Source organism: Felis catus, chromosome E2 (genome assembly GCF_018350175.1).
Source record: "Felis catus isolate Fca126 chromosome E2, F.catus_Fca126_mat1.0, whole genome shotgun sequence".
NCBI classification, from domain to species: Eukaryota; Metazoa; Chordata; class Mammalia; order Carnivora; family Felidae; genus Felis; species Felis catus.
The window spans coordinates 25,198,376-25,208,639 of NC_058382.1; positions in this window are offsets into that span (position 1 = coordinate 25,198,376).

Consider the following 10,264-nt stretch of genomic DNA (forward strand, 5'->3'; position numbering starts at 1 on the left):
TTGTAGCACAGCAATCTTTCCCTAATATAAAGACCTCAACGGGGATTTCCAGATAAAAACATGTTTAAGCACCAGGGGGAGCTGGTCACCTACAGGATCCCCACAGGCAGTTTTTGTTTTGTTTTAAAGCAAGCCCTCACAAAATTAGCAGCCGAGCCCATCTTGAACTTCCTATTTCAGCTTCATAAGATGAAAGTGTCAAACACTTGGCCATACAGCTCCTAAACAGTGTCTGGTACCCAGTAACACTTAACAGATCCCCTGGACATATGCCAGTTATATGACTCTATCAATTTAGAGATCCTGTGCATAGAGGGAGGTGAGATGGGTGGTAGACATTCTTTCTTTATTACTCACTGGACAAGTTTCTTAGCCTACAGATGATTCTTTCTGGTGCATTCCTGTACATCCTCATAAGCCTTGGGGTTATTTTGACATTTTGATTGGCTTTGAGGACTTGATCAGAAGGAAACTGAGGGATGCCTGGCTGGCTCAGTCACTGGAACATGTCACTCTTGATCTCGGGTTTCTGGATTCCAGCCCCACAATGAGTGTAGGGATTGCTTAAAAATAAAATCTAAAAACAAATAAAAAAATAAAGGAAACTGAGATGTTTAACAACTGACTTTCCTCAGAGATTGTGGAGATCCTAATTCAGAGTGCCTCGGGTCCAGATGCTGCCTCCAACTCCCATCCCTGAATAGATACACATTGGTCTGTCAGAAAAGGTGCTCTATTGGGGTGCCGGGGTGGCTTAGTCAGTTAAGTGTCTGACTTTGCCTCAGGTCATGATCTCGTGGATCATGAGTTCGATGAGGCCCACGTCCAGCTCTGTGCTGAGAGCTCAGAACATGTAGCCTGCTTTGGGTTCTATGTCTTCTTCTGTCTCCCTCTTTCTCTGCCCGTCCCCTGCTGCTCTCTCTCTCTCTCTCTCTCAAAAAATAAATAAATAAATAAACATTAAAAAAAAAAAAAAGGTACTCTAGGGATGACCTCCCAACAATTCAACTGGTCAAAGATGACAGTGGAGAAGGACAGAAGCACCAAGGCCAAGAGTAGAGGCAACACTACCTCCCTGCCCACCCCCAACAAATGAGGACAACTGATGTTTCTCAAACACATAAAATGCCATCACCTTCCATTCCCAAGCCCTTTCTATATGGACATGCACTGGCATTGCCTGGGTCATGTAGTTTAGATGAACATGCCCCCCCGCCCCTGGCCCAGGATCACGGTTGGGGATGTAACCCAAGACCAGCAACCCTGACCCCAGTGACAGGTTTAAGGATGGCATATGTCCCACACAAGCCAACGAGAGCCCCACTCGGGACTTTTGCTCAAATTATGGAGAAAGAATTGCTGCTTTTACAGGGTTACTGACTTGGTTGTATAGCATCAGGTAGAAGAGCAAGTCCTTGAAGTTTGGACTTGAAGTAGCATCCCCTCTTCATTACCTATTGGCTATGTAACCTTTATGAAATCCCTTAATATCTCTGAGATGTGTTTTCCTTATCTGTAAACTGGGGCAAGATAATTTTCTACTTTACAGGGTTGATGTGGGTTTCATATGATGTAACACATGTAAACTACTGGCACATATCAATCATTCCATGAAGTTGGTTGGTTATTATGACACCATCCTCAACCTGGCATATGAAGGCAGCAAGCTTCCATCTTGTTAAGCCTGTTAATCCACAGCACTATTGCTCTCTCACCAAATATATGTGTATATTCTTTTATACTGTGTGTGTGTGTGTGTATAGTATCTTAATACTATAAGTATACTGTATATACTATATATATATATATATATATATATATATATATATATATATATTATCTTAATCAGATTGTGACCATACACCTGGGATTTGGGGGGGAACTCCCAATATCAAGTATTTGATCCTGTTGGCAAAAAACAAGTAGCAGCTTCTGGTCAAAGGAACATACAGTCCCATCCATCATTGATAGGAAAGGACCATTGCTGCTGTTCTGGTCATGTATTTTAGGCCCTGCCAGGAGATAGATTTGTATCAGGCAGGCTTCAGTCAGTTGTCAAATGACAGAAAACCTAACTCAAACTGGGTCTAATCACAAGAACTGAGAGTGAGGAAGGTCTCTTGGGGCAGAACTGGGCAAACTTTTCTTGTATAGGATCAGATAGTAAATATTTTAGGCCTTATAGACTATATGGTCTCTGTTGTGACTAGTCAACCCTGCCATTGTAGCATAAAGGTACGATATAAAATACGTAAAAGAAAAATGAGTATGCCTGTGTTCCAATAAAACTTTATTTATAAAAACCTAAAGAGAGGAGATTGAAAGAAAGTAGCCAAAATATAGAAAATGCTATAATATAGAAAAGGCTTATAAGCCTTTAATGCTCCTGACATACTCTACATTTTCTGTCCTCTTCAAACAAACAAAATAATGTTGACTAGCTGGGCTAGGGATCTAGTCTATGTGGATATAACAAAGGGAGGTTCTTTCTGTGGATCTACTATATCGGGAGTTCAAATTCAGGACCTTAAAGGAGGGGATACTGAATGCTGGGGAGCCTGTGTGCTGAGATTTTACTTCTTTATAAGCTGATTTCTTTTGTGCCAGCTCTAATTTCTTAGGCAGACATCTGGAGCCATGATTGTCCATGGATCAAGACTCTTGGACTTTCGATGATACAAGATAGTGTATACATATTGTACACAAGATGGGTCTCACTGCTTCTTACGACTGGTGTGTCTTTGTTAATTACAATCACAAAATGTTTTAGATGTAAGTATGTACTGATCAGTGTTAGCAGAATGTTAATCAACCATTATGTACTTATGTTTTGAAGTGTCTTGGTCAGATAAATATGTATACCATTGGCAAAGGCATTCTAAGAACTTTATGTGGGCTAGATATTAGTTTGCTGAATCTTGTGTTGAAGAAATGTAGTCATTAGTCTTCTTTGAGTAAATATGAGGAATGACAAGGAAACTCTGTGGACAAACTCTTTGAGACCAAAGCCATTTTAATCATAAGGAGTCAAAGTTTCTAAAGGAGAAGGCATAGCTGTCCAGTGGATTACTGCTTCTCCATCCTTGAAGTATTAGAACTTTGCATCAACATAAGCTGTGACAAGAGCCTAACCTATAGCTACATAGGTTCACCTATAGTTGAATCTCTTCGATAGCAAAAAACGAAACATTCAAAGCATAAATTCCTGTAATGGGACCACTACAATGGACATGTCTGGATTATTGGGATACATTGGGAAGATGCAATACTGTCTTTCCTAGGATAATAATTCTGGGTATCTAGCTACTGACTAATGTCTAGGACCAAGCCAGAGAGGACCTAGAACTTAAGGAGCTTTAGCTATAAGACATCCCTGGATCAACATGGTGAGAAAGAGAATGAGATGAAGTGTCACCATGTCTATCATGTCACTGCTACCCATATAGAGTCATGTTTGTAGAGCCTGCTCGTTAAGAGCATTGGGAACAAGAGATCAACTATGTCTTCAAAGAAAGAGCTCAACCCCCATTTTGCCTTTAGGTACCTAAGCAAGGCCAAAGCCTTGGAGACTTTAGTCTAGCTGAAATCAATTGCGCATAAGGGAAGCCCAATTCTCAACGATATCAGTATTAGTTCATAAGGCTTGGTACTGAGCCATCTTTAGTTGGGTATTTCACTGAAGGATTGTCTATAGTGTCTCAGGAAGTGGCATTCTCAGGCATTCTCCTTGACTGAATCTTGTGACTTCTAAAGTTAAGTAGACCACTTGAAATATAGATCCCCATTTTATGGTTTTGGTTCTACTGTGAGTTACATCATACCTTTCAGGACTGAAAATTGTGCCTTAATAAAGTAAAAATGTAAGTAACCATAATTTGTTTGGCAAGGAAAATATTTCAGCATGAGGTCTTTGGTACTGAAGAGGTTGAGAGACTCATTTTAGTTCTGTCCTCCAAATCTAGTGTTCTAAGAGGGATATATTATTCTCTAGAGTCCTTTTTCAGAGATTTTAGGTCATTATTTCATATCTTCCAGATTAGATTCAGAAAGTCAAGAGGCACTCCTTTCATTCAATAAGTATTTATTTAAGGGCGCCTGGGTAGCTCAGTCAGTTAAGCATTTGACTCTTGATTTCAGCTCAGGTCATGATCTTACAGTTCATCAGTTTGAGCACCACATCGGGCTCTGTGCTCATGGTGCAGAGACTGATTTTCTCCCCCCATCTCTCTCTACCCTTCCCCTCCTAATGCTCTCTCACTCTCAAAATAAACAAACAAACAAACTTTTTAAAAATAAGTATTTATTTAGGTTCTACTATGAGCCAGCATTCAATGCATTAGAAGCTTAACTTTATAATCAGTGGTTTGTGTACAAATGCACAAAGATGAGCACCTGGGTGGCTCAGTCAGTTAAGCGTCTGACTCTTGATTTCGGCTCAGGTTATCATCTCTTGGTGCATGAGATCAAGCTCCACATCAGGCTCTGTGCTGGCAGCATGGAGTCTGCTTGGGACTCTCTCCCCATCTCTCTCTGCACCTCTTTCACTTGTGCACACTCTCTAAATAAATAAATAAATGTAAAAAAAATGCACAAAGGCATATTTATGGTGTTATTATCCATATTACTGCTTTCAATAAGACATAATTGGAAGCAATCCAAATATCTATTGTGAAAAGTAATGAGGGAAAATCTCATTTAGAATGAAGTCAAGAGAGGCACCTAAGTGGTACAGTTGGTTAAGTGGCTGACTCTTGATCTCAGCTCAGGTCTAGATCTCAGGGTCCTTGAGTTCAAGCCCCCCTGTTGGGCTCTATGTTGGGTGTGAAGCCTACTTAAAAAAAAAAATGGAGTCAGGAAATCTGAATGGGGACCTCTCATACAGAAACTTTCTGTCACAGCTTACTTCACATTCCTGAGCAAGAGGTTCACATTACTGCCCCCAGCAAGAGCGAGGATTTTCTCCTTGCCCAGCAACAGCCCAGCTAGTGAGAAACTAACCACAACTCAGCCAATGAGAAGCCATCACCACCCTAAAGTCTTGCTTTCCTCCAATAGACTTGTTCAAAGCAGCCCCTCCTAGCTTCCTCATTTTCTCTATAAAATAATTTTCCTCCTTTATTCTCCAGACTTGCCTATGTTTTGCCATAGCTTGCATGTCCTGAATTGCCATTCTTCTGCTATTTCACAAATAAACTCATTTTAACTGGCTATTTTTAAGGTCAACAACAATAGAGAATTGGATGATGGTTCATTCAAACATCAGAACTGTGAGGTCGTTAAAAGAAGACATAGACCATTATGTATTAGTATGCAAATATAGCAAAGGAATAAAAAGACCAAAGAAAAGTTGTTAAAGAAGTTGTATCCCATTTGCACGAACACACACATGAAAAATGGTAAAAGTGACTGTATCTGAGAAGAGGACTAAAGATGGGACGTTTGGTACTATGTGTATTAAAAAAAAAGTCTTGAAGAATAAAGACTGATCTGTTTGTATTGATAGTCTCATTAGTATGGTATTTGAGGAAAGCAGTTTATTCATTTTTTCACATCTCATTTTTTAATGATCATGTGCTTCCTTCCTAACAGAAAACATATTTTTTTAATTTTTTTTTAACATTTATTTATTTTTGAGAGAGAGAGAAAGAGAGCATGAACAGGGGAGGGTCAGAGGAAGAGGGAGGCATAGAATCTGAAACAGGCTCCAGGGTCTGAGCTGTCAGCACAGAGCCTGACACGGGGCTCGAACCCACAGACCGCGTGATCATGACCTGAGCCGAAGCTGGACGCTTAACCAACTGAGCCACCCAGGCGCCCCAATAATTTTTAGATCACAAGAGGGGATTAGCTGGTCACACATAGACTGGTAAAATACACCACTAATTGAAGGTCCTCAACCTTCCACTGCTGAAGAGCTTCCTCAGTTCCTTCTCTTTAGCCTGACTCATTGGGGGTACTGGCAATAGGTTCACTTTGGCCAGAGATTTAACTGAACTTTCAGAAATTAAAAACAAACAAGAATCATACAACGTTCTCTAGAAGGCTGTGCCAGACTAAGTCTGCTTCAGAATTTTATCAAATCGCTTGCAACGGAGATGAATTAATCACAAGACTTTTGGAGTAATTATTGGATTACATGTATCTCTTTGTAATCAAACTCCAGCTATTTATATTAATATAAAATGTGTTTACTTGACACTGAAAGAACATAAGAATTACAAAGTAGCAAGCCAAAAAAGTCCAGGTTTATAGATCTAACTTACTCTGTATGGACAAAGTAAATGGGTTGGCAAGGAGAGACAAAAAAATGAGTACTATAAGTAGTACTTGAGGAAAAATACACAAGACCTAGTTGATACAATTGTTTTTAAAATTTTTTTTAATGTTTATTCTTGAGAGACAGAGAGAGATAGAGCATGAGTGGGGGAGGGGCAGAGAGAGAGAGAGGGAGACACAGAATCTGAAGCAGGCTCCAGGCTCCGAGCTGTCAGCACAGAGCCCAAGGTGGGGCTCAAACTCACAAGCCGTGAGATCATGACCTGAGTGGAAAGCGGATGCTTAACCCACTGAGCCACCCAGGTGCCCCTAATTGATACAATTGTTAACAGTAACTTCATGTGGGCTTCCCAAGTAAAATATCAGTTACCAGGTAGTATCTGCAATGTCCTTCCTACTCACCAGAACCAGATGACTGTTGTATGCAAAACAGTAGCTACTATACCAAAATAAACACTGAAGGTTTCAACTCCAGTGTTATATATTTTAGTTAAAATTCTTTATACGACCCAGAAGGACAAGTAACAAAAGGAAAAAAAAATAAATTGGGCTTAAAAATTAAGAATCTTTGTGCTTCAAAGGACACTATTAAAAAAATGAAGACAGCCCATGTAATGGGAAAAAGATTTTGCAAATCAAGTGTCTTAATAAAAGATAAACTGTTGGGGGCACCTGGGTGGCTCAGTCACTTAAGCGTCCGACTTCAGCTCAGGTCATGATCTCACAGTTTGTAGGTTCAAGCCCCGCGTCAGGTTCTGTGCTGATAGCTCGGAGCCTGGAGCCTTTGGATTCCTTGTCTCCCTCTCTGTCCTTCCCCCGCTTGTACTCTGCCTCTCTCTCTCTCAAAAGTAAATAAAATAAAACATTAAAAAATGAAAAAAAAAGATAAACTGTGGTACATCCATACAATAGAATCTTATTCGGCAATTATAAGAAATGAGTTATCAAGCCACAAAAAGATATTGCATGAATCTTAAATGGATATTGCTAAGTGAAATTCAGTCTGGAAAGGTTATAATTGGCTCACTCCAATTATATGAAATTCTGGAAAAGCAAACAGTAAGAAGTGGTTGCCATGGGTTCAGGAGCAGGGAGGGGCAGTTGAATAGGTGAAGCACAGGATTTATTTTAGGGTGGCCACACTACTCCGTATGACATTGTAATAGTAGATACATGACAATGCACTTATCAAAACACTGAACTTCATAGTTCAATGATGTTTAATGTATGCGGATTTAAAAAACTCATCTAGGAGGTGGTGGGGGTTGTTCATAGGATGAAATGCAGAGCACAACAAAACCTAAGTATGTTACAAACATAATAAATAGTCTCCCTGAAGAGGGTGAGGTTACTGACCTAAGTCACTTTGGAAATGATATCTATAAAATTAAAGGTAAAAGGAACTATTCTTAGTACTCCACGCTAGTTGATAAAGTTGTTTCCCATGTGGGCATGTGTTTATAGTTCTGCTACCACTATACACGTATACTGGAATTCAACAACTAAGCAAATGGTATGCAGATGGTAGGAGCGAGCTTTCTCAATGTTTCACTGAAAGAACACTAGACTGATTCATTCATGCAAGCAGGTCTGTTAGAAGCAAGTTTTATACATGTGCCTTTACAGAGTTTTAACAGGCAGCAGTGTGTGCTGAAGTGTTTCACTGAGATAATACTGTGAGATTGTGGTAGAATAAAAATACACGCATTTGGTCTTTATTCTTGGTTCCTGGCATAGAGCTCTTAAAACCCTTGGAATTTCCTGATAGGAGTGGGAGGAGTGCCTAGGAGTGGGAGGAGTGTGTTTTTTATTCATAACAAGATCCTTTCAACCATACCTGAGTTTATGCTAATAAGATGACTCTTGTAGGACACGCTGGGAGCTGGTTACCAGAGGAAACAACCACATGATTACAGGGGTGGAACTTTCAGTCCCACTTCCAGCCTGAGAGAGAGGCTGAAGATTAAGTCCGATCACAAATGGCCGATGACACAGTTCTGAGACCATTCTTCCACCACTAAGATAAGGGTGGCAGGTATCAGGGATAATATTCTTTTAGCCTTGTGAGCTCTCTGGGCATAGTTGTGACCTTGCCAGCTCCAGCTGCCCAGCTGCCTCCTGGTCCACTACTTTGATGACACCATTCAAGTTTAATTGTATAAGACTGGTTAATTATAACAATGCATCATAAAATGTTCAGAAGAAAAGGAGAATGTTTTGTGAACCGTGTTTTGTGTGTGCGTGGCAGTTTTAGGTTATTAATTTTTAAAATAAGTACTTCTTAATGGAAACAATTTAGCCAAAAATCTGTCAATCTTGAGACCCATTAAAACAAAAGTTGAGACAACAAAAATAAACCCATAAATGGCCAATGAACTTAATCAATTATGCCTATGTAATGGAACCTCCACAAAAATCCTAAAGGACAGGTTCCGGATAGCTTCAAATGGTGAACAGCACATCAAGGTTCTGGGAGAGTGATGTGCTCAGAAAGGACATGGAAACTCCACATCCCTTGCCCTATTCATCTCTTCCCTTTGGGAGCTCCTGAGTTGTATCCTTTATAACTGACAGTTTAGTGTTTTCTATGAGTGTAGCAAATTATCAAACCTGAAGTGGCAGTTGTGGGTAACCCAATTTATTACCAGTTAGAAGTACAGGCAACAACCTGGGACTGATGATGGACACTGAGGTCAGGGCAGTCTTGTGGGACTGAGACTTTAACCTGGGGGGTCCACACCAACCCCAGGTACTGTCAGAAGTGTTATGAGCAGAGGAAACAGGTTTTTCTTTATACTAATTTTTTCCTACAGCTAGTGATGTAAGAAACAACTTTACACGTGTAACCAAGGGACATTCTGTAGAAAACTTAATCAGGATTCCTCAAAATTGTGTTGGTCATCAAAAACAAAGCAAGTCTGATAAGTGTCACAGCAAAGAGGAGCCTACGAAGGCATGACTAAATGTAATATATCCTGGAACAGAAAAAGACAAAAACTAAGAAAATCTGAATAAAGTATGGTGCAAAGGGTTTGAATACATTTCTCTAAAGATATACAAATAGCTAGTAAGCACATGAAAAGATGCCTAACATCATTAGACATTAGACAAAGGCAAAAACCGCTTCATTACCCACTAAGGTGGCTATAATAAAGCCAGATACTAACAAGTGTTGGCAGTTAATGTGGAAACATTGAAATCTCATATATTGCTGGTAGGACTATAAGATGGTGCAGGCTTTTTGGAAAAATCTGGCAGTTTTTCTAAAGATTAAACACCCTGTGACCCAGCAATTCCACTCCTGGGTATAGATCAAAATAATTCATTATTCAAGTGGAAATAAAAAACGTATGTCCACCAACTGATAGATGTGAAAACAAATGTGTGGTATTGCTAGCTATATAATAGACTGGCAATAAAAATGAACTGATACATACTAGGACAGGGATAAACCTTGAAAACATAATGAACAGGTTACAAAAGGCCACATATTGTTGACTCCATTTTATATAAAATGTCCAACAGACAAATCCTTAGAAATGGGAGGTGGGGAATGGAATGGGGAGTGACTGCTAATGGATTTGGGGTCTCTTAATTCTTTTAAATGTTTATTCACTTCTGAGAGAGAGACAGAATGCAAGCAGGGGAGGGGCAGGGAGGGAGACACAGAAACCCAGTTTCCAGACTCTGAGCTGTCAGCACAGAGCCAGATGTGGAGTTCGAACTCACGAGCCATGATCATGATGTGAGAAGTTGGACACTTCACCTACTGAGCCCCCCAGGCACCCCTTGGAGTTTCTTTTCTAGGGCAATGAAAATGTTCTGGAATTAGACTATGGTGGTGGTTGCAAACTCTAGAAATATACTGGAAACGTACACCTTTTATAAAAAGGTAGATTTAATGGCTTATGAATTGTTATTTCAATAAAGTTACTGAAAAGACTCTTTGTGCTATTGATACATGCTTATTCTGTAAACAGGTGCTCTA